The following is a 26,059-nucleotide window of genomic DNA, read 5'->3' as shown; positions in this document are numbered from 1 at the left end:
TGAATCTGTTTTTGTGACTCTGGTGTAGTATCTTGCATTTTTGACCTGGTTACACTGAAACTGGGTTGAGTGACCTTCTACAATATTGTACCCCTATCTCTTAGCTTTGAAACGGTGGGTCTTGCACCTTCATCCGACCATCGTAGTGCTTTTGGCACCATTACCGCAAAATGACGTCAAAACTATTTTTCTGGTTTTGAGCTTAACTTTCATTTCCGGACTTTTCCCTAGCTTGACTTGTCTTTGTATTACTTGGAGTTTGCTGAATGGCTATTGGATGAACTTGTTGTTGTGTGTGTACCTTTGGGTTGGAATGAGGAAATCATGAAGCCATGACGGCTGGAAAAGTAAGCAAATTTAGGGGAAGTGCTGTCCGAACTTTTAAAGGATTTGTTTGCATTGAGTTTGTGATCTAAGACTTGGGTTTGAGCAAGGCAATGCAATATGATGGATAGTTTCGGAGCCGTGGAGGTGAGTGACCTCAAACTATTTCTAAAGTTATTTATGAACCGTTTCCTGCATTATTTACTTTTGAATTGTTTCCAAGGTTACTTTTGAACCGTTTTCTTACATTATTTACCTTTAAACTGTTTTCAAAGTTACTTTTGAACTGTTTTCTTGCATATCATGCGTGCTTGCATATGAGTGTTCCTTGTTGGCTGTATTCCTTGATTTATTGGCTTGTTATTATTGATTGATAATGTGTTAAGTGCTTTCAATGATTGTTAAAACGAGTTTTCTAGGCGAGTGTGTATTTTATCGCACTCGACCTAAATAAATATGAAATTTTCAATGATTAATGATTAAATGCTAGTTGCGCATGAATGTAAGCCGTTTGGCTGAACTGGCCACTGCCCTTCGTTACCGATCGACTCGAGCCAGAAGGGGACTCGGTCGGGCGATATGGTGACCCTGGGTGAATTTGGTATACTCGAGTATTACCTTGTAGTCCGGCTACGTCCGGATGGGTGGAGTCCGGCTACGTCCGGATGGGTGGAGACCGGCCAACGTCCGGAAAAAAAAGAAAGATGAACGAATAAAAAGATGAACGAGGGATTATTTATAAAAAAATGAACGTATCCTTTTCATGAATGTTACTATCGCTTTCCATTGTACATGTTTCTTGAATTATTGATACTCCATATTTAATGTTTTGTAAATGCTGTAATCATTTCTGGACTTATCATGTGATTTATGACATCACTGAAAAGAAATATTGTTAAACCGATTTGATTACTGATTTTCTGGTTACTCGCTGAGCTTCTAGCTCACCCCAAAAATATTTTATTCCCCTCCACAGGGCTCAAGGCGAAGGCAGGACTTGTTGTGCTTATTCACGTGAATGGATGGCCTTTATGTTGTACAATTTGGATTTGGAATCATTTTATGTATAGTTGGGAATTATTTCCGCTGCAATTGTGACATGTAATTAATGGAGACTTGGATGTATATTTGTGGACCATGTGATGTATATTTGTGGACCATGTGCTGTATCTTTGAGGTTTATTCTTGTAATTCATTTGAGGACTTTAGTGAACGACTGAGTCCCGGCGAGAGTCAGGCAGGCGGCCCGCCGAACCCTCTGGTTCGCCTTAGGGGGAGGTGGGGTCGTCACATAGAGCCTCCTGGATCTCCACATTCAAGCCTTGGACAAAGCGGCGAATTCGCTTCTGCTCCGTTAGCACCAATTCCGGAGCGAAGCGAGAGAGTTTTGTAAATTGGGTTTCATATTCCGCCACACTGGATGCCCCTTGGCACAGATGGATAAAATCATCCTCACGCCTCTCTTGTACAATAGGAGGTAAGTATTTTTCATTAAATTCTCGTGTAAAATTGACCCATGACCAGGGGGTCTGTTCCCGCTCCCACTTGGCTCTAATCACATTCCACCAGGCTCGGGCGCTCGGGCGGCCCCGTCAAACTGGAAAACAGCAAAAGATATCTGCCGCTCCTCCGAATACCTAAGTGCGGCAAATATATCTAACATACGGTCCATCCAGTTTTCTGCTAGGTCAGGATTAGGTCCACCTATGAACTTGGGGGGTGCAAATTTTTGGAACCGTTCTAAAGCACGGTCCTCTCTCTCATGATTGCCTGGATTATTTCCAGGGTTTCCTATAGTATTCCCATGGCCCTGACCCTGCTGGTTAACCATACGTTCTAACAAGTCAGCCATCCAGCGGATGGCTGTAGCTACTTGATCTGGCTCTTGTTCTTGTTCCCTTTCAGGGCTTCGTCCTCGCCCTCTACCTCTACCTCGAGTACCGGAGGCCATTTAGGTGCAAAAGGCTATAGATCCAAGCATAACGTGTGTTTAGTATTCAAACTCGAACCAAAATAAACAGACAAAACAAAATACACGAAAGGCACGCTAAGGATAGGTGCAAAGGATAATACTCGAATATATACATTTATTTACAAGGTCACACCAAAAGATATACAAATTACCCGACCACCAGTCGGTACAAAACCCAGTATACACACGAGCACTCCGGCTCCAAAAATCTAGTCAGTCAACCAGAGAACAAAAGAAATTAGCCATGCCAGTTCTAACAAAAGTAATCTGCCAGCTAATCAAAAATACAAAAGCGACCCTAAACGCCTCCCCTAGGGCCCCGGTTCCCAACGGAACCTAAAGTATCTATCTCGCCTATCTGCTCTGGCCCGGTAGCTCGCGGCGGTGCCTCCGCGGCCATATCTAGTAAGACCCCGCAGTCAAACGTGATACTCCGGGCCCTCTCCCTAAGCTGTCTCTTCATAGCGAAGAGGTGCTGGTGTGTGTCTCGGAGGTCCCGCTCCAGGTCCCTAACGGGCAACACCTGCCAGCGGCTAAACTCTCTAGCCTCATCCAGCTGCGCCCTCAAAGTCTCGACCGTCCTGTCCAGGTGATAACGCTCGTCATCCACCGCTAAGACGACCTCGTCGGGATAATCGTATGTATACCAACACGCACAGGGTCGGCGCGACACCTGACCAAAGGGGGAATACAAAATGTAGGGCTCCCCAAGCCTCCTCCGATATCGGATCGCAGGCTTACGCAACACCCGGTCCTCCGGGCCCCTCGCACCAGAAGGTCTCGGTCTCGGTCCCACGCCGCTAGGTCCAACGCCACTAGAATTGCCTGGGTCCATACCTACAAACATTAATTCGTTAGTTAACTAGCATTTCAGTTTAAAAATATATCATTCATCTTAAAAGAATCAAATATGCCTAGTGCCTATCACGTATGTCCCACAATTGCCTAAGTCCTCTAACCTAGGCGCTCTGATACCACCTGTGACGCCCCGCTTCTCCCAAGGGAGAACCCTAGGGTATCGGTGGGATGCCTGCCAAGCTCGCGCCAGGACTCAAAATTTCAAAACAATAAAACTAGATAAACCCACAAGCGTACTATTCACTATATATCTAACGCCAAAAGAGTTCTATTTACATCTTCAAAAGTATCGAGTCAAACCACTCTAATACATTATAATAACAACCAGCAGAAGGTAGACCCTAAGGAGGGTCCTTATACAAACCACCAAAACAAAAACAAACATCCTAACTGTCCGACTATTACAATCAAACCTAACTATACTAGTGAAGGTGCCAAGAAGTTCCCCGCGTCGTCCCCTGCTAAGGAAAACAAAGGAAACGGGGTAAGCTAGAAGCTTAGTAAGTCAACAGGGGTAAAAGTGTAAAATTTCACATTTAAAGAAACAGCTATTCCACAAAATGTCAAGTCGAGTGCAAAAGTAACAATACAAAGGAAGGATACAGGTTGGCTCCAAAGCCAAGTCATTTGCCATGCGTGATCTCCTGTCGACACTCCGTCGACCATAAATAAGGTCCGTAGAACTCCACTTGTACACCCACCGAACACCTTATCACCCTCACTGGCCAGTCACCTCACAAACTTGCCCGGGCGAACGAAATCACAAACTTGAGCTTGAGTCACAAGCTCGGGTCACAAACTTGGTCCACATTCTCGGTGAACCGGATTCACAAACTTGGTGACCTCAGACTAAGTTGGACTGGCTTCGACCAAGCCCTGACCGGCTCGAATAGTCCATCTAGGTCGGAAGATCAACCCCAACTTACAAACGTCACCCCGAGCTACAAGCTCAAGGGGTTCAAACCCAAAACTCACAAACGTCACCCCGAGCTACAAGCTCAAGGGGTTCAAACCCAAAATAATTCATGTATACACATCTCATAAAGAAACATAGGTACAAGCTAGGGTTTAGGTCGAGTGTGATAAAGTACACCCTCGCCTAAGTTCCCCTTTTATTCACATCAAAACACATAAGCAGTTTATACACATAAACGGCCTGAATACTTACTCAAAATACAAAAGTAGTACAAGAACAAAATCACTTCGTGCGTGTTCGCTAGTAGTGGGCCCCACCGGCTCCGCCTAACTCACCACTGTCTGAAATAGAAGATTGCATCACATATTATCACAAATGGCCACTAACATGCCCAAAACAAGCAAAACGGAAAAATCGGCACATGCAAGTGCGGAAACGGCAAAATGGGCGCACGCGCGCGCGCGGAACGGCAAACGGAAATGGCCAAATCTGCCATCTCAAACCGTTTTGATCAAAAGTTAGGCTAGGAATGTCGGATCAAGGTGAACGAGACACCGTTTCGAAGCTATGAGGAAGGGCTACAATTCTCATGAAGACACCTTAATCTAGATCTGACAGGAAGCAGGTCGAAATTATGGAAAACTGTACCAGAACTTTACGTGTTCGGGTGACGAACAGGGTTTGTTTACTGGAACATAACTCACAGCTCACAACTCCAAATCAAGAAATTCCAAAGGCGTTGGAAAAATAGGACATAAGGCTATAACTTTCATGTTTGGACCAAAGGATGAATCAATACAGATCATGGAGGAAAAAGGGGTCCAATCATTCCTATCAGAACTGTCCAAATTCGAAGGCAGTTCTGACAACCGATCTTGTTTTGGTCATAACTGGAGCTACGGGACTTAGATTTGGATGAACTTTATACCGTTTCGAAGATAATAGAAAGGGATACAATTCATCAGAAGACCTCAACAACTAATTCCGAAGTATTCTCAACCAAAATAACCAATTACAGACGCAACTATCAAATTCGGGTAAAACCAGGGCAGCAAGGGTAATTCCATATTTTCTCAAGGTACACTACTCTGATTGACCTGAAATTTTACATGCATCTCTATAATATCATTCCCTACAACTTTCATGTTTTAACCCAAAGCCAATTCGGCCTCTAACTATGAGCTACAGTGCCGGGCAGAATGAAGAACAATGAAACCCTAACTTTCCAATTTTCTTTCCAAAACAGAAATTGCTTGCAATTAACCTCCATATACACCTTCTAGCTTCATTCTATATCATTTCCCATCATCATACATGGCTACACCATAACAATCATATTAAAACAGAAATCACATGATTAAATAGAAAAATGTCATCAATCTCAACCCAAATCATGAAATAGCACCAATAATCATCACCTCAACTCACATAAGTTACTAATTAAACATTATTGGAAGGAAAAGAGTAGTTCCTTAGTCACTCACCTTATAACACAAGAAAGGAAGCAATTCAACACCTTAGCTTTCCAAACAACTTCACCAATCACCTCAAAATCACTAAGTGGAGGAGTTTTATGGAGCAATTACAAATTTAACCGGTTGAAGTTGAAGATTGAGCAAGTTTGGAGCAAAATTTTGGAGAGCTTTTCTTTTCTTTTCTCCTTAGAGAGGGCCGGCCATGAGCTTGCAAATTTTGGGGATGTTTGGGTCAACTTTTTGCGTTATTTTGATAAATTGGTAAGAGAATGAATAGTGATCAAAATGGTAATGAATCTCTAAGTGACACTTGTCACTTTCATTAATTGCTTGCCTAACTTTTGTCTCTCTTTCACCTATCCAATTGGTAACCTAATTATCTCATAACACCCGGTAAATTAAATCCAGTATCCAAAACTTAACCTAACTGGCCGAATTTTTTCGAACTTTTCGCCCTAGTGGGTCCCACGTCCGATATATGTTCGTAATTGTTCAAACACTAACTGATACTATAAAAATCATCTAAAAACTATATTTACTCGATAAAATTATCTGGGGAATTTTCTAATAAAGAAAATGTCGAAAAGGCGGGCGATCAATAAAATAAACCCTAGGAACTTAGAAAATTTGCGGGTTCTCGCACTCATTCTTTCGGGGCGTCACACACCAACTAGGAAGACATCTGTAACCAAATTTGATTGTGAAGTTTGGGCTTGATTAAAGTGTTTTCTAGTGATTAAGAATGAATTAGAGTCAATAAGGTTGGGTCTTATGGTTGTTAAAGTTGGAGCATGGTCAATATGAAGTGGTTTTATAGTAGTTAAGGATAGGGAGTGTTAATAAGAGTAGCATTTATAGTGATTAAGATTAGAGTAGGGTCACTGTGAATGAGTTTTGTAATAGGTAGGGATGGGGCAAGATTAATAAGAATGGGATTTCTGGCAGTTAAGGTTGGAGTAAAGTCAATATGTAGGGGTATTATGGTATTTAAGGATAGGGTAATGTCACCATGAATAAGGCTTGTGGTGGTTGAGGACAGGATAGGGTCAATGTGATTATTTGTTAAGGGCTGATTCATAATATTTGGATTTTTATTGAGGTTATCAAGATTAGGATTAGGGTTGGTAATGGAAAGTAGTGATGTGTTAAAGGTATTAGTATTACTAGGTTTAAGTGATAAGGCTTATCGTTAGACTATTGGTTAAGATTATGCTAGAGTGCGTTGTTTACTAAGGTGCTATTAGCTGTGGATTATTCCAAGATAATAGCCTTTAATGATCTTTCCAATTGATTGTTAACTGAGGCTTTTGCCTTGCCTGAATATGGATGTGGCATATATTTACCATTTGAATTCAGAGGATTGGATTTTCTCTTATGATTTCTTGGTATCAAATCCAAATCATTGATCACATCAACTAATTGTCTGTTCAACTAATTGTTTGTTCAGAGAATTATGAACATTGGGATTGACTAGAGAATTGTCCCGAAACCCCTACAAAACTAAAAAAGCCATTCTTGTCTGCAACTGATGAACAGAAATTTGCTTGTCATTTGCTTAAGCCATATAAGGTGATGAGGTTCATCAAAATCTTGGTTGACAGCATCTAATTTGAGTTCACAATCCCGATCTCATGACTAATTTTTCCACAAAAATAAAAGAAGGCGCTCATAACAAAAATGGACTTCATAAATTTGACCTTCAAAATATAGCTTTATAAGTCTTTTTAGAGGAAGAACTAAAGGAAGTTTTGCTCGAATCCGAGGATATTTTTCCCAAGGAAAAAAATCACCTTTAAATTTAAAGCATTCATAAATTCCTAACTTATTCCTAATGAGTTTTGCAGATTGTGCATTCATCCATCCCGAAGGGAGACTATAAACTTGCAGCCACAAAGAAAACTATTTAATATTAAATTTTGATGGTTGGACATTATCAACATAATCACTGATAGCCACCAAATTCCCATCAAATTACCAATAGCCAATAGTGTGAACCATTTTCTTGTCTAGAGCATCATTGAATTTGAATTAGAAGAGATTATCTTTAATAGTTGTATATGTGAATCTTTGAAAGGACTCCAAGCCTCTTTCATGCAGCCATCAAGGTCTCTTTCATGGAGCCATCAAGGCCTTACCATTTAAAAGCTTCTTGGTGTAGAGGGTCACTAGAAAACAAAATAGAATGGGAATCTACTTCATTTTCGTCATCATAGAGAGATATTTTGGCACAACTTTTCAAGCTTCTCAACCATCAAAGATCACATATGCGTTGTCTGTATGAGGAGAATAATATATATTAGACCAAATAGATAATTCACAAATGAGAACTTGTACACAAAAATAACAAGACAAAGAAAATAAAAAAGAAAGGGAAAAAGTTATAGATAAGTGAGAAGAAAAAAATAAACAGAATACCAAAATATATATGAATAATGAATTTTGGTAATAATCAAGTAGAGTGTATGGTAAAGAAGTGAAATGAGTCATGTAGGATGTGGAGATGAATAAGCAAAAGAAAATAGATTTTTAGCCAAAAACTTCCACTGGATTTAAATAGGAAAGAGAAAGACTTGCATTGAGCAAAGAGGAACCCAAAGAAAGCAAAACACTCATGGGAGGAATTACATATATTGATAGATAATAATTTTTTTTAGATCCCAAATGTATTAGTATGAACGTGAAATTTGACTAATAGAGGATGTATATATAAGTATGATGGAGGAAATATTTGAATTATCTGTAACACACCAGACTGACTCTTGAGTTTGATGCCTCCTAACCAAACTGGAGTTTGATACCCTCAATCCACAAGCCAAAAAGAGAAGTGCAAATTAACAACAATGTCTCAATGAAAATGATGAGTAGTAGTATATATCATACACTCTCTCTACAAAGAGAAAACCCTAAAAAAAGCAATCAACTATCAAAACATCTATGGGAGGTCAAACAACTTTAGATTCCTGTAGTAGGATAGGGGCAGCGATTGTGTGAGGCCCCAGTCCGTTCGTAAGTTGATATTAGGGTTATTCATTATTTCGTACGGTTAGATTAAGGTTTTAGGGCTAAGGAGAAACCTTAATCTCGGCTAAGATTGAAAACCCTAACTTTGCTTAAGATAAAACCCTAGTTTATGTATTATTCGTAAGCTCGAGCTATAGTTCATGTTTGGTATTCTAGTGTGTGTTTTGGCACAAGCAAAAATAGGATTCGTTTTAGTTTACAAAGGTTTAGCAAGTTTGATATGGTTAGCAAACCTTAGATTAGTAAACCTTTGTGTTATCAATTATTAGAAAACTTAAGTTGGGTTTAAAAACCCTAATTTTGCCAATATTATATAAGTTGTTGTTTAATTGTTTTATTTATGGAGAAAGTATGTTTAAGTATAAGTGATTAAGATGGAAAAGTGATTAGTGAAGTAATGAAGTGTGATTATGTGTTTTAAACTAGATTAAGCTAGAACCTATGGAGTAAATTGAAAGATTATCAAATGTTTGAGGGAAAATGTATAAGAAAGAGAAAGTTGGAGTGCAAGGGTTAAAAGTGCAATTGAGGAACTTTTATGTGATTGGTTAAGCTTAACAAATATCTTTTCTTGTCTTTGACTATTTAACACCTTAGGAATATGAAGTAATCACAAGGCAAACAAGACAAAACTTGAGGAGAAAGAGAGAGAGGTAGAGCCGAGAGAGAGAGCAAGTGAAGGTGAGAAATTTTCTTCAAAAATCTTCAATTTTTAGCTTCCATCTTGAGTTTGGATCTTGGAGTAACAACTTGGGTGTTGGATTATTGAAGCTTGATCATATTCCTAGCTCACTTGAAGGTATGCTACTTCTTTAAAAGATAAATGTTGGGGTTTTAATTTCTAAGCTATGGAAATGATGTGGTATGTTATGATTATGGATTTATATGGTGGATTTGATGTTTATATTGAAGTTTCATGGTTAATTTTAGTGTTGTTTGGCTGCTGGAAATTCGATCAAGAAGAGAAAAATTAGGGGTTTCTTGCTTTAATGCTTTCCTTAGTTGCTTTGATTGAGAAATTGATTGGTAGTGGTTGTGTTTGATAAATTGCCTCACTTGATTGGTTGGTTTCTAGCAAAAAAATCTGATTTGGGTTAAGAAACCCTAGACTCCATTAGGTTAGTTTAGTTTAGCCTATGGCTATTGAGTTAGGGTTTGTGTAGTTGGATGGTAAAACAGGTTCTATGGTGCAAATAAAATTAGATTAAGGATTATGGTTAGTATTTGGTGATTTTGGGTTAACTTGTGAAGGAATTTCGGACCACTCCTAGACTGATATAGGTATGGTTGTTGGGTATCAAATTGGTTAGAAAAACTTGCCTAAGAATCATAAGAACGGACCGTACGGTTGTGGCGCTCAAAACCGGCAAATCTGGGAAACTAGGACAGTTCAGGATCCGAACTTCGGCTTTGTTTTTCTTGATGTTGCGTACGGATTCAGAAGTTCCTCAAAACATAAAAGTTGTAGCTTTGTGAGTCCTGCATATGCCTGTAAACTTTCAGGTCAATCGGATTAGCGTAGCCAGAGTTATAGATGAAATACTCAAGCCTGTTTTGAACATCAGATTCTGTGCGTTTTTAGTTTAGCTTCTGCCCGTGACTTTTTCGGTTTTGATCCCGTACGATCTGGGTGTTAACTCCTTCATAATAAATGTAGATCTTGGTTTTGGCTTCGAAATGGTATAAAGTGCGTCGAAATCCGAGTTCCGTAGCTTCCGTTATGACAAAAATAAGATCGATCGTCAGAACTGCCTTGAATCTGGACAGTTCTGACGGGTACTTTGACACTCAACTTTCGTTCTGTTCTGAGTGGATTCAGGTCTTGGCCAAAACATCAAAGTTATACCCTTATGTCTCAGATTTCTAATGCCTTTGGAATTTCCTGATTTGGATTTGTGAGCTGGGAGTTATAGTCCAACAAACATACCCTGTCCGTTACTCTAGAGTGCGAATTCCTGGAACGGTGTTCTGCACTTTCGACCCAACTCTATTCAGATCCGGAGTTAGTTGTCTTCATGAAAGTTATATAATTTTCTCTTAGCTTCGCAACGGTATCTCATGGACCTTGATCCGACACTCTTAACTTCGATTAGGTTCAAAACAGTTTTGACGGCAAAATGGCTAGGCCGACATTTCCGTTTCCGTATGCCGTTTCCGCACTCGTATGTGCCGATTTTGCCGTTTTGCTTGTTTTAGGTATATTAGTAGCCGTTTATGATATTATGTGACGCAATCTTCTATTTCAGACGGTGGTGAGCTAGGTGGAGCCGGTGGGGCCTACTAGCTACTATTCGCGACACAAATTTCGAATTTTTGCTCTTTTGTTCGTTATTTAGGCCGCTCTTACATGTTAGTTGCTTATGTGTTTCGATATGTATGAAAAGGGTACCTAGGCGAGGGTGTACTTTATCGCACTCGCCCTAAACCCTAATTTGCGTACATATTTGTACATGACATATGTATATGAATCATTTTGGAACTAAACCCCTTGAGCTTGTGGCTCGGGGTGACTTTTGAATAAATTTTGTGAAGTTTGTGAGTTTGGGGCCCGATCTCATGACCTAGATGGACTATTCGAGCCGGTTAGGGCTTGGTCGAAGTTAGTCCAGCCTGGTTTGAGGTCACCAAGTTTGTGAATCCGGTTCACCGATTATGTGGACCAAGTTTGTGACCCGAGCTTGTGAACCAAGCTCAATTTCGTTCGCTCGAGCAAGTTTGTGAGGTGTCTGGCCAGAGAGGGTGATAAGGTGTACGGTGGGAGTACAAGTGAAGTTCTACGGACCATTAATTGTGGTCGACGGAGTGTCGGCAGGAGATCATACATGGCACATGAATTGGCTTTGGAGCCACCTGTATCCTTATTATGTGATGTTACTTTTCTGCTTTTGCTTTACTCTTACTGTGTACCTGTTGTTACGTGAAATTTACGCTTTCGCCCCTGTTTACTTACTAAGCATATAGCTTACCCCTTTCCTTTTGTTTTCCTTAGCAGGGGCCGACGCGGGGACTTTTGGCACATACACTAGTATAGTTAGCTTTGCTTGTAATAGTTGAACAATTAGGATGTTTGTTTTTGTTGTGGTGGTTTGTATAAGGACCCTCCTTAAGATCTACATTTTGGTTTTGGTTGTAATGATAAGGATGTAATAGTGTGAGCAGGCACTTTTGGAGAATGTAATTATAACTCTTTTGGGATTGTATATAGTATGTATAGTACTCTTTTGGATTTTCTGGCTTTTATTGTTTTAAGTTTTGAGTCCTGGCGCGAGCTAGGCAGGCAGCCCGCCGATACCCTTGGGTTCGCCCTTGGGAGAAGTGGGATCGTCACAGTTGGTATCAGAGCGCCTAGGTTAGAGGACTTGGGCAAGTGGGACATACGCGATAGGCACTAGGCATATTTGATTCTTTTAAGCTGAATGATATACTTTAAGCTGAAATGCCGGTTGACTGACGACTTAATGTTTTGTAGGAATGTATCCGGGCGGTTCGAGTGGTGCGGGACCCAGTGGAGTGGGACCGAAATTTCCGAGTACGAGAGGCGTAGAGGATCGAGTGCTGCGTAAGCGGGCGATCCGCTATCGGCAGAGACCTGGAGAGCCTTACACTTTATACTCCCCTTTTGGTCAGGTGGCGCACCGACCTTGTGGATGTTGGTACACATACTGTTATCCTGACGAGGTCGTCCTGGCAGTGGACGACGAGCGACGCAGCCTGCTTAGACAGCTAGACGAGGCTAGAGAGGATGGCCTTGGGCAGGCGATGCGTATTAGGGACTTGGAGCAGGGTCTCCGAGAGGAGAGGGAGAGGACGGACGCTTTGCACCGTCAGCTTCAGGACACACACCAGCACCTCTTCGCTATGAAGAGGCAGCTGAGGGATAGGGCTCGGAGTATGTCTGTCGACTGCGAGCTCCTACTAGATCTAGCCGCAGAGGCACCGCCACGAGCCACCGGTCCAGAGAGGATGGACAAGGTGGACACGTTAGGTTCCGTTGGGAACCTGGGCCCTAGGGGAGGCGATTAGGGTCGCTTTTGTACTTTTGTTTAGCTAGTGTATGACTTTTGTTAGAACTAGCATGACTACCTTCTTTTGTTATTCAGTTGGTTGACTAGATTTTGGAGCCAGTGCTCATGTGTACATTGGGTTTTGTACCGACTGGAGGTCGGTAATGTGTAAATCTTGTGGTGTGACTTTGTAAATATATATATATATTTGAAAAGCATTTTGAACTTATCTTTTGTGTGTCTTCTGTGCATACGCTTTACGTCCGTACTTTTGCTCATAGTCTAGATGATAAGTATATGTAATGTTCCGATCTGTTCCGATCTATAGACTTTTGCACTTAAATGGCCTCCGGTACTCGAGGTGGAGGTAGAGGGCGAGCCCGAAGCCCTGAAAGGGAACAAGGACAAGAGCCAGATCAAGTCGCTACAGCCATCCAACGGATGGCCGATCTATTAGAGCGAATGTCAAATCAACAAGGCCAGGGGAGCAGTACTGGAAATCCTGGACATAATCCGGGACATAATCCGGGTAATCCTGAGGGAGAGGACCGTGCTTTAGAACGGTTCCAAAAATTTGCACCTCCTAAGTTTGTAGGTGGATGTAACAGCCCCACTTTCCCCTAAGGCGAACCAAAGGGGTTAGCGGACTGCCTGCCCAGCTCTCGCCAGGACTACGGATCAGTTCACGTCGATCTAATACGTTCCGGAACATACCCACGCGCGTAAACAAGTCAAAATCACAAAATAAAAAAAATGAAAATCGAAGCCGATGATGAACAGTACCGGCCACGTCAGAATCCAGATACTAGGCCGAGAGTAGCCAAAATTTTTCTTTTGCCGTTTGAAATACGAGTTGATCCGAAATTCAACCAAATATCAACCAAACATACATACATTGAAATGTAACATTTACAAGCCAAAGCGGCATATCAAAAACCATTCATTACGAATATACATATTCGGTTTGCCAATCAAAAGAAAGTGAACCCAATACACATTAGGGTTTCATTCAAAGAGCTATCCAAAAGATACATTTACATGAGCTCAACTTGACAACCAACAAGTATAACCTTTCCAAAAGTGGTCATTTTCCTGTAAGGAAAACAAATGGAACGGAATGAGCTTAAGCCCAGTGAGTTACTACCACATAAGCAACAAAGATCACATAAGCATAATCTTTCATTTCAAGTACACAATTAAGAAGTAAAACAAGTAGGTAAAAGGATACAAACGGCTCTCAAGAGCCCATTTCCACGCTTACATTCTTGATCCAATCTCATTGACTCTCCGTCAACGTTTATGAGTACCAACCGTAGAACCCACTTCACTCCCATCCCTTCCACCAAACATACCCCAACCGGGCCCGCACTCCAATCAGTAGCTTTTGGTAATACTCGAGTTTACCGGAATCAAGAGTCTCATTACTACAAGATTCCCCAGTACAGTCCCCGTGGCATGTCAATTTTTACGACCAAGCCCCCGCCGGCTCGATTCAATTGACTACCAACGGGGTTGAGCTCTGTAGTACAGTAAGGCCGTTGGATACTCGTCCAAACGACACCAAATCAGTTTTTCATGAAGTGAATTCAATATCTCATATAGCAAGTGCAGTATATCAGTGAAGCGGTAAACAGTCATTAACGGTATCACAAAGGGTGAGGGCGGTCAAGTACACCCTCACCTCAATTAATTCCAATAGCCAAATAAGCCTTCAAGGCATCAAAATCACATATAGCAAAGCCACATTGTAACATTCAAGTGAGTAGTATACTCACCAATCAAGTAAGTGTTGTTTCATGCACGTCCGTCAAAAGTATTTCGTGAACCACCGTCACGCCCTAGAACACGCAAACAAGTACAATGAGACTCGATAACGAGTCATAAAGAAATGCCAATCACAACCACAATAGGGTTTCATAAGCATGTTCAAGCATCATAGGTAACCAGAAATTTCGGAAATGTAACTAACTTGGCCCTAAAACAAAAACAGTTTTGTCCGCATTTTGCGGTAATGGCACCGATTTCACTACGATTATCGGATGAGGGTGTAAGATCCACCGTTTCGAAGCTAAGAAATAGGGCTACAACGATGTAGAAGGTCACTCAGTCCAGTTCCTAGCACAACTAGGTCAAATATGCAAGAGACTAAACCAGAACCGCAATTGCAGGTTTACAAATTACACTATGCTGTAATTAGTCCAACTCAGTCTATACAAGTCCAAATTCATTGATTCCAAAGGCAAACGGTAGCTAAGACCTCAAGCTACATTTCATCAGAAGACCTCAACAACCAACTCCAAATCAATTCTAGCCGAAACAACCCATTACAGGCACAGTTCTTACATTCTGATACAACCAGAATAGCAATAGTAATTTCGACCTTTCTCATTCTACACAACTCTAATTGACCTGAAATTTTAGAGGAACCTTTAAAACATCAATACCTACAACTTTCATGTTTTAAGCCAAGGCCAATTCGGCCTCTATCCATGAGATAAAAAACCGGACAGAATTGGGGATATCAAACCCTAACTTTCTCAAATTCCTTCCAAACCAGAAATTGGTTACAATTATCTATCATATACACCTACTAGAGTCATTAAACATCAGTTCCCATCATCAAGGATAGCCACAACATCACATTCATATTAAACCAGAAAATCATCAATAAATTGAAAACTTCACCAATTCATCTCAAACCAAGAAATAAACCACAAATTTCAGCACTTTAGCTACCACTAAGCACAACTTAAGCTTCATTAAGTGTAGGAGGAAGTTCAATAACCACTCACCTAGCAAACAAGAGAGGGAGAGTTGTTGGACACCTTAGCTTCCTTAAACACTTCACCAAATCACTTACTAGTACCAAATGGAGAGATTTTATGGAGTAGAAACAAGATCAAGCAATTGTTTTGGAGGATTTGAGCTAGATGGTAGCCAAGATTTTGAAGAGTTTTCTTCCTTCTTAAGCTCAAGGTGGCCGGCCAAGATAGAGAAGAAAATGGTAATTTTTGGTTAGTTTTTGGTTTATTTAATCAAAGGGTAAAACATTGAATAGTAGTCAAAAAGTTACCACCAATCCCAACATGACAAGTGTCACTTCATTAATGCATTCCTATCCTTCTTTTTTCCTCTCACATCAATCACTTCACATCCTCTACTTATCTCTTAACACCCGATAAATTTCAACCAGTATCCGAAACTTAACCTAATTGGCCGAATTTTTCCGAACTTGTCGCACTAGTGGGTCCCACGTCCTTTATATATCCTTAATTTTTCAAAAACTCTCCAATACTAGAAAAATCATCTAAAAATTATATCTGCTCATTAAAAATATCTAGAAAATTTTCCTACTAAAAAAAATGCAGAAAACAAACCATTAAATAAATAAAACCCTAGAAAATGGGAAAAGTACGGGTTCTCACAGTGGACCCGACCCTGACCTAGCGGAGGGTTGGATGGACCGTATGCTAGATATTTTTGCCGTGCTTAGGTACTCGGAGGAACGGCAGATATCCTTTGCTGCTTTTCAATTTGAAGGGGCCGCTCGAGCCTGGTGGAACGTGATTAAAACCAAGTGGGAGCGCGAACAGACCCCTTGGACCTGGATCAACTTCACATGGGAATTTAACGAAAAATACTTGCCGCCCATTGTGCAAGAAAAATGGGAAGATGATTTCATCCGCTTACGTCAAGGGGCATCGAGTGTGGCGGAATACGAAACTCAGTTTACGAAACTATCCCGTTTTGCTCCAGAGCTGGTGCTGACGGAGCAAAAGCGAATTCGCCGCTTTACCCAAGGCTTGAATGTAGAGATCCAGGAAGCACTAGCGGCTGCACAGCTGGACACCTTTAGCCAGGCACTAGAAAAAGCGCAGCGGATTGAGACTGCCAGGGGACAGGTTAAAGCCTTTCATGACCGGAAAAGGAGGCAACCCAGCTCGAACGATTCTCCGGTTGGACAGAGCTCGCGAAACGAGCCACCTGCGAAGACGAGTAAAGGCACAGATGGTCCACGACCTACAAGAACCCAGAATAGCTTTGGGCGAGGTCAGATAGTGCAAGAGCCCCAGAGGAGTGCCCAACGTGGAGGGTCAGGTACGGCCACTAAGCCAACCTGTGGTTTCTGTGGGGGCAATCACACCGATGAAAATTGCTGGAAAAATAGTTCGGTTCGTAAATGCTTCAAATGTGGCAGCACCGAACATCTGATTGCCCGGTGCCCTAAGATGCAAAAGGAAGGACTCAAGCCACCGACTGAAGGGACCACAACTAAGCCGATGAATGCAGGGGAAAATCAACCCAAAGGGCAAGCAAGAGTGTATGCAATGGGTCAACACGAAGTGACTGACCCTTCGGCGGGTTTCGAAGGTACGCTTTGACCAAAGAATTAATTTCGAGGACGAAATTATCCTAAGTGGGGGAGATTGTGAGGCCCCAGTCCGTTCGTAAGTTGATATTAGGGTTATTCATTATTTTGTACGGTTAGATTAAGGTTTTAGGGCTAAGGAGAAACCTTAATCTCGGCTAAGATTGAAAACCCTAACTTTGCTTAAGATAAAACCCTAGTTTATGTATTATTCGTAAGCTCGAGCTATAGTTCATGTTTGGTATTCTAGTGTGTGTTTTGGCACAAGTAAAAATAGGATTCGTTTTAGTTTACAAAGGTTTAGCAAGTTTGATATGGTTAGCAAACCTTAGATTAGTAAACCTTTAGTGTTATCAATTATTAGAAAACTTAAGTTGGGTTTAAAAACCCTAATTTTGCCAATATTATATAAGTTGTTGTTTAATTGTTTTATTTATGGAGAAAGTATGTTTAAGTATAAGTGATTAAGATGGAAAAGTGATTAGTGAAGTAATGAAGTGTGATTATGTGTTTTAAACTAGATTAAGCTAGAACCTATGGAGTAAATTGAAAGATTATCAAATGTTTGAGGGAAAATGTATAAGAAAGAGAAAGTTGGAGTGCAAGGGTTAAAAGTGCAATTGAGGAACTTTTATGTGATTGGTTAAGCTTAACAAATATCTTTTCTTGTCTTTGACTATTTAACACCTTAGGAATATGAAGTAATCACAAGGCAAACAAGACAAAACTTGAGGAGAAAGAGAGAGAGGTAGAGCCGAGAGAGAGAGCAAGTGAAGGTGAGAAATTTTCTTCAAAAATCTTCAATTTTTAGCTTCCATCTTGAGTTTGGATCTTGGAGTAACAACTTGGGTGTTGGATTATTGAAGCTTGATCATATTCCTAGCTCACTTGAAGGTATGCTACTTCTTTAAAAGATAAATGTTGGGGTTTTAATTTCTAAGCTATGGAAATGATGTGGTATGTTATGATTATGGATTTATATGGTGGATTTGATGTTTATATTGAAGTTTCATGGTTAATTTTAGTGTTGTTTGGCTGCTGGAAATTCGATCAAGAAGAGAAAAATTAGGGGTTTCTTGCTTTAATGCTTTCCTTAGTTGCTTTGATTGAGAAATTGATTGGTAGTGGTTGTGTTTGATAAATTGCCTCACTTGATTGGTTGGTTTCTAGCAAAAAAATCTGATTTGGGTTAAGAAACCCTAGACTCCATTAGGTTAGTTTAGTTTAGCCTATGGCTATTGAGTTAGGGTTTGTGTAGTTGGATGGTAAAACAGGTTCTATGGTGCAAATAAAATTAGATTAAGGATTATGGTTAGTATTTGGTGATTTTGGGTTAACTTGTGAAGGAATTTCGGACCACTCCTAGACTGATATAGGTATGGTTGTTGGGTATCAAATTGGTTAGAAAAACTTGCCTAAGAATCATAAGAACGGACCGTACGGTTGTGGCGCTCAAAACCGGCAAATCTGGGAAACTAGGACAGTTCAGGATCCGAACTTCGGCTTTGTTTTTCTTGATGTTGCGTACGGATTCAGAAGTTCCTCAAAACATAAAAGTTGTAGCTTTGTGAGTCCTGCATATGCCTGTAAACTTTCAGGTCAATCGGATTAGCGTAGCCAGAGTTATAGATGAAATACTCAAGCCTGTTTTGAACATCAGATTCTGTGCGTTTTTAGTTTAGCTTCTGCCCGTGACTTTTTCGGTTTTGATCCCGTACGATCTGGGTGTTAACTCCTTCATAATAAATGTAGATCTTGGTTTTGGCTTCGAAATGGTATAAAGTGCGTCGAAATCCGAGTTCCGTAGCTTCCGTTATGACAAAAATAAGATCGATCGTCAGAACTGCCTTGAATCTGGACAGTTCTGACGGGTACTTTGACACTCAACTTTCGTTCTGTTCTGAGTGGATTCAGGTCTTGGCCAAAACATCAAAGTTATACCCTTATGTCTCAGATTTCTAATGCCTTTGGAATTTCCTGATTTGGATTTGTGAGCTGGGAGTTATAGTCCAACAAACATACCCTGTCCGTTACTCTAGAGTGCGAATTCCTGGAACGGTGTTCTGCACTTTCGACCCAACTCTATTCAGATCCGGAGTTAGTTGTCTTCATGAAAGTTATATAATTTTCTCTTAGCTTCGCAACGGTATCTCATGGACCTTGATCCGACACTCTTAACTTCGATTAGGTTCAAAACAGTTTTGACGGCAAAATGGCTAGGCCGACATTTCCGTTTCCGTATGCCGTTTCCGCACTCGTATGTGCCGATTTTGCCGTTTTGCTTGTTTTAGGTATATTAGTAGCCGTTTATGATATTATGTGACGCAATCTTCTATTTCAGACGGTGGTGAGCTAGGTGGAGCCGGTGGGGCCTACTAGCTACTATTCGCGACACAAATTTCGAATTTTTGCTCTTTTGTTCGTTATTTAGGCCGCTCTTACATGTTAGTTGCTTATGTGTTTCGATATGTATGAAAAGGGTACCTAGGCGAGGGTGTACTTTATCGCACTCGCCCTAAACCCTAATTTGCGTACATATTTGTACATGACATATGTATATGAATCATTTTGGAACTAAACCCCTTGAGCTTGTGGCTCGGGGTGACTTTTGAATAAATTTTGTGAAGTTTGTGAGTTTGGGGCCCGATCTCATGACCTAGATGGACTATTCGAGCCGGTTAGGGCTTGGTCGAAGTTAGTCCAGCCTGGTTTGAGGTCACCAAGTTTGTGAATCCGGTTCACCGATTATGTGGACCAAGTTTGTGACCCGAGCTTGTGAACCAAGCTCAATTTCGTTCGCTCGAGCAAGTTTGTGAGGTGTCTGGCCAGAGAGGGTGATAAGGTGTACGGTGGGAGTACAAGTGAAGTTCTACGGACCATTAATTGTGGTCGACGGAGTGTCGGCAGGAGATCATACATGGCACATGAATTGGCTTTGGAGCCACCTGTATCCTTATTATGTGATGTTACTTTTCTGCTTTTGCTTTACTCTTACTGTGTACCTGTTGTTACGTGAAATTTACGCTTTCGCCCCTGTTTACTTACTAAGCATATAGCTTACCCCTTTCCTTTTGTTTTCCTTAGCAGGGGCCGACGCGGGGACTTTTGGCACATACACTAGTATAGTTAGCTTTGCTTGTAATAGTTGAACAATTAGGATGTTTGTTTTTGTTGTGGTGGTTTGTATAAGGACCCTCCTTAAGATCTACATTTTGGTTTTGGTTGTAATGATAAGGATGTAATAGTGTGAGCAGGCACTTTTGGAGAATGTAATTATAACTCTTTTGGGATTGTATATAGTATGTATAGTACTCTTTTGGATTTTCTGGCTTTTATTGTTTTAAGTTTTGAGTCCTGGCGCGAGCTAGGCAGGCAGCCCGCCGATACCCTTGGGTTCGCCCTTGGGAGAAGTGGGATCGTCACAGTTGGTATCAGAGCGCCTAGGTTAGAGGACTTGGGCAAGTGGGACATACGCGATAGGCACTAGGCATATTTGATTCTTTTAAGCTGAATGATATACTTTAAGCTGAAATGCCGGTTGACTGACGACTTAATGTTTTGTAGGAATGTATCCGGGCGGTTCGAGTGGTGCGGGACCCAGTGGAGTGGGACCGAAATTTCCGAGTACGAGAGGCGTAGAGGATCGAGTGCTGCGTAAGCGGGCGATCCGCTATCGGCAGAGACCTGGAGAGCCTTACACTTTATACTCCCCTTTTGGTCAGGTGGCGCACCGACCTTGTGGATGTTGGTACACATACTGTTATCCTGACGAGGTCGTCCTGGCAGTGGACGACGAGCGACGCAGCCTGCTTAGACAGCTAGACGAGGCTAGAGAGGATGGCCTTGGGCAGGCGATGCGTATTAGGGACTTGGAGCAGGGTCTCCGAGAGGAGAGGGAGAGGACGGACGCTTTGCACCGTCAGCTTCAGGACACACACCAGCACCTCTTCGCTATGAAGAGGCAGCTGAGGGATAGGGCTCGGAGTATGTCTGTCGACTGCGAGCTCCTACTAGATCTAGCCGCAGAGGCACCGCCACGAGCCACCGGTCCAGAGAGGATGGACAAGGTGGACACGTTAGGTTCCGTTGGGAACCTGGGCCCTAGGGGAGGCGATTAGGGTCGCTTTTGTACTTTTGTTTAGCTAGTGTATGACTTTTGTTAGAACTAGCATGACTACCTTCTTTTGTTATTCAGTTGGTTGACTAGATTTTGGAGCCAGTGCTCATGTGTACATTGGGTTTTGTACCGACTGGAGGTCGGTAATGTGTAAATCTTGTGGTGTGACTTTGTAAATATATATATATATTTGAAAAGCATTTTGAACTTATCTTTTGTGTGTCTTCTGTGCATACGCTTTACGTCCGTACTTTTGCTCATAGTCTAGATGATAAGTATATGTAATGTTCCGATCTATAGACTTTTGCACTTAAATGGCCTCCGGTACTCGAGGTGGAGGTAGAGGGCGAGCCCGAAGCCCTGAAAGGGAACAAGGACAAGAGCCAGATCAAGTCGCTACAGCCATCCAACGGATGGCCGATCTATTAGAGCGAATGTCAAATCAACAAGGCCAGGGGAGCAGTACTGGAAATCCTGGACATAATCCGGGACATAATCCGGGTAATCCTGAGGGAGAGGACCGTGCTTTAGAACGGTTCCAAAAATTTGCACCTCCTAAGTTTGTAGGTGGATGTAACAGCCCCACTTTCCCCTAAGGCGAACCAAAGGGGTTAGCGGACTGCCTGCCCAGCTCTCGCCAGGACTACGGATCAGTTCACGTCGATCTAATACGTTCCGGAACATACCCACGCGCGTAAACAAGTCAAAATCACAAAATAAAAAAAATGAAAATCGAAGCCGATGATGAACAGTATCGGCCACGTCAGAATCCAGATACTAGGCCGAGAGTAGCCAAAATTTTTCTTTTGCCGTTTGAAATACGAGTTGATCCGAAATTCAACCAAATATCAACCAAACATACATACATTGAAATGTAACATTTACAAGCCAAAGCGGCATATCAAAAACCATTCATTACGAATATACATATTCGGTTTGCCAATCAAAAGAAAGTGAACCCAATACACATTAGGGTTTCATTCAAAGAGCTATCCAAAAGATACATTTACATGAGCTCAACTTGACAACCAACAAGTATAACCTTTCCAAAAGTGGTCATTTTCCTGTAAGGAAAACAAATGGAACGGAATGAGCTTAAGCCCAGTGAGTTACTACCACATAAGCAACAAAGATCACATAAGCATAATCTTTCATTTCAAGTACACAATTAAGAAGTAAAACAAGTAGGTAAAAGGATACAAACGGCTCTCAAGAGCCCATTTCCACGCTTACATTCTTGATCCAATCTCATTGACTCTCCGTCAACGTTTATGAGTACCAACCGTAGAACCCACTTCACTCCCATCCCTTCCACCAAACATACCCCAACCGGGCCCGCACTCCAATCAGTAGCTTTTGGTAATACTCGAGTTTACCGGAATCAAGAGTCTCATTACTACAAGATTCCCCAGTACAGTCCCCGTGGCATGTCAATTTTTACGACCAAGCCCCCGCCGGCTCGATTCAATTGACTACCAACGGGGTTGAGCTCTGTAGTACAGTAAGGCCGTTGGATACTCGTCCAAACGACACCAAATCAGTTTTTCATGAAGTGAATTCAATATCTCATATAGCAAGTGCAGTATATCAGTGAAGCGGTAAACAGTCATTAACGGTATCACAAAGGGTGAGGGCGGTCAAGTACACCCTCACCTCAATTAATTCCAATAGCCAAATAAGCCTTCAAGGCATCAAAATCACATATAGCAAAGCCACATTGTAACATTCAAGTGAGTAGTATACTCACCAATCAGGTAAGTGTTGTTTCATGCACGTCCGTCAAAAGTATTTCGTGAACCACCGTCACGCCCTAGAACACGCAAACAAGTACAATGAGACTCGATAACGAGTCATAAAGCAATGCCAATCACAACCACAATAGGGTTTCATAAGCATGTTCAAGCATCATAGGTAACCAGAAATTTCGGAAATGTAACTAACTTGGCCCTAAAACAAAAACAGTTTTGTCCGCATTTTGCGGTAATGGCACCGATTTCACTACGATTATCGGATGAGGGTGTAAGATCCACCGTTTCGAAGCTAAGAAATAGGGCTACAACGATGTAGAAGGTCACTCAGTCCAGTTCCTAGCACAACTAGGTCAAATATGCAAGAGACTAAACCAGAACCGCAATTGCAGGTTTACAAATTACACTATGCTGTAATTAGTCCAACTCAGTCTATACAAGTCCAAATTCATTGATTCCAAAGGCAAACGGTAGCTAAGACCTCAAGCTACATTTCATCAGAAGACCTCAACAACCAACTCCAAATCAATTCTAGCCGAAACAACCCATTACAGGCACAGTTCTTACATTCTGATACAACCAGAATAGCAATAGTAATTTCGACCTTTCTCATTCTACACAACTCTAATTGACCTGAAATTTTAGAGGAACCTTTAAAACATCAATACCTACAACTTTCATGTTTTAAGCCAAGGCCAATTCGGCCTCTATCCATGAGATAAAAAACCGGACAGAATTGGGGATATCAAACCCTAACTTTCTCAAATTCCTTCCAAACCAGAAATTGGTTACAATTATCTATCATATACACCTACTAGAGTCATTAAACATCAGTTCCCATCATCAAGGATAGCCACAACATCACATTCATATTAAACCAGAAAATCATCAATAAATTGAAAACTTCACCAATTCATCTCAAACCAAGAAATAAACCACAAATTTCAGCACTTTAGCTACCACTAAGCACAACTTAAGCTTCATTAAGTGTAGGAGGAAGTTCAATAACCACTCACCTAGCAAACAAGAGAGGGAGAGTTGTTGGACACCTTAGCTTCCTTAAACACTTCACCAAATCACTTACTAGTACCAAATGGAGAGATTTTATGGAGTAGAAACAAGATCAAGCAATTGTTTTGGAGGATTTGAGCTAGATGGTAGCCAAGATTTTGAAGAGTTTTCTTCCTTCTTAAGCTCAAGGTGGCCGGCCAAGATAGAGAAGAAAATGGTAATTTTTGGTTAGTTTTTGGTTTATTTAATCAAAGGGTAAAACATTGAATAGTAGTCAAAAAGTTACCACCAATCCCAACATGACAAGTGTCACTTCATTAATGCATTCCTATCCTTCTTTTTTCCTCTCACATCAATCACTTCACATCCTCTACTTATCTCTTAACACCCGATAAATTTCAACCAGTATCCGAAACTTAACCTAATTGGCCGAATTTTTCCGAACTTGTCGCACTAGTGGGTCCCACGTCCTTTATATATCCTTAATTTTTCAAAAACTCTCCAATACTAGAAAAATCATCTAAAAATTATATCTGCTCATTAAAAATATCTAGAAAATTTTCCTACTAAAAAAAATGCAGAAAACAAACCATTAAATAAATAAAACCCTAGAAAATGGGAAAAGTACGGGTTCTCACAGTGGACCCGACCCTGACCTAGCGGAGGGTTGGATGGACCGTATGCTAGATATTTTTGCCGTGCTTAGGTACTCGGAGGAACGGCAGATATCCTTTGCTGCTTTTCAATTTGAAGGGGCCGCTCGAGCCTGGTGGAACGTGATTAAAACCAAGTGGGAGCGCGAACAGACCCCTTGGACCTGGATCAACTTCACATGGGAATTTAACGAAAAATACTTGCCGCCCATTGTGCAAGAAAAATGGGAAGATGATTTCATCCGCTTACGTCAAGGGGCATCGAGTGTGGCGGAATACGAAACTCAGTTTACGAAACTATCCCGTTTTGCTCCAGAGCTGGTGCTGACGGAGCAAAAGCGAATTCGCCGCTTTACCCAAGGCTTGAATGTAGAGATCCAGGAAGCACTAGCGGCTGCACAGCTGGACACCTTTAGCCAGGCACTAGAAAAAGCGCAGCGGATTGAGACTGCCAGGGGACAGGTTAAAGCCTTTCATGACCGGAAAAGGAGGCAACCCAGCTCGAACGATTCTCCGGTTGGACAGAGCTCGCGAAACGAGCCACCTGCGAAGACGAGTAAAGGCACAGATGGTCCACGACCTACAAGAACCCAGAATAGCTTTGGGCGAGGTCAGATAGTGCAAGAGCCCCAGAGGAGTGCCCAACGTGGAGGGTCAGGTACGGCCACTAAGCCAACCTGTGGTTTCTGTGGGGGCAATCACACCGATGAAAATTGCTGGAAAAATAGTTCGGTTCGTAAATGCTTCAAATGTGGCAGCACCGAACATCTGATTGCCCGGTGCCCTAAGATGCAAAAGGAAGGACTCAAGCCACCGACTGAAGGGACCACAACTAAGCCGATGAATGCAGGGGAAAATCAACCCAAAGGGCAAGCAAGAGTGTATGCAATGGGTCAACACGAAGTGACTGACCCTTCGGCGGGTTTCGAAGGTACGCTTTGACCAAAGAATTAATTTCGAGGACGAAATTATCCTAAGTGGGGGAGATTGTGAGGCCCCAGTCCGTTCGTAAGTTGATATTAGGGTTATTCATTATTTTGTACGGTTAGATTAAGGTTTTAGGGCTAAGGAGAAACCTTAATCTCGGCTAAGATTGAAAACCCTAACTTTGCTTAAGATAAAACCCTAGTTTATGTATTATTCGTAAGCTCGAGCTATAGTTCATGTTTGGTATTCTAGTGTGTGTTTTGGCACAAGTAAAAATAGGATTCGTTTTAGTTTACAAAGGTTTAGCAAGTTTGATATGGTTAGCAAACCTTAGATTAGTAAACCTTTAGTGTTATCAATTATTAGAAAACTTAAGTTGGGTTTAAAAACCCTAATTTTGCCAATATTATATAAGTTGTTGTTTAATTGTTTTATTTATGGAGAAAGTATGTTTAAGTATAAGTGATTAAAATAAGAAAGTGATTAGTGAAGTAATTAAGCATGATTACATGTTTTAGATTAGATTAAGTTATGACCTATGGAGTTAATTGAAAGATTATCAAATGTTTGAGGGAAAATGTATAAGAAAGAGAAAGTTGGAGTGCAAGGGTTAAAAGTGCAATTGAGGAACTTTTATGTGATTGGTTAAGCTTACTAAATATCT

The sequence above is a fragment of the Coffea eugenioides genome, chromosome 6 (assembly GCF_003713205.1).
Source record: "Coffea eugenioides isolate CCC68of chromosome 6, Ceug_1.0, whole genome shotgun sequence".
NCBI classification, from domain to species: Eukaryota; Viridiplantae; Streptophyta; class Magnoliopsida; order Gentianales; family Rubiaceae; genus Coffea; species Coffea eugenioides.
This window is presented reverse-complemented; position numbering follows the sequence as displayed.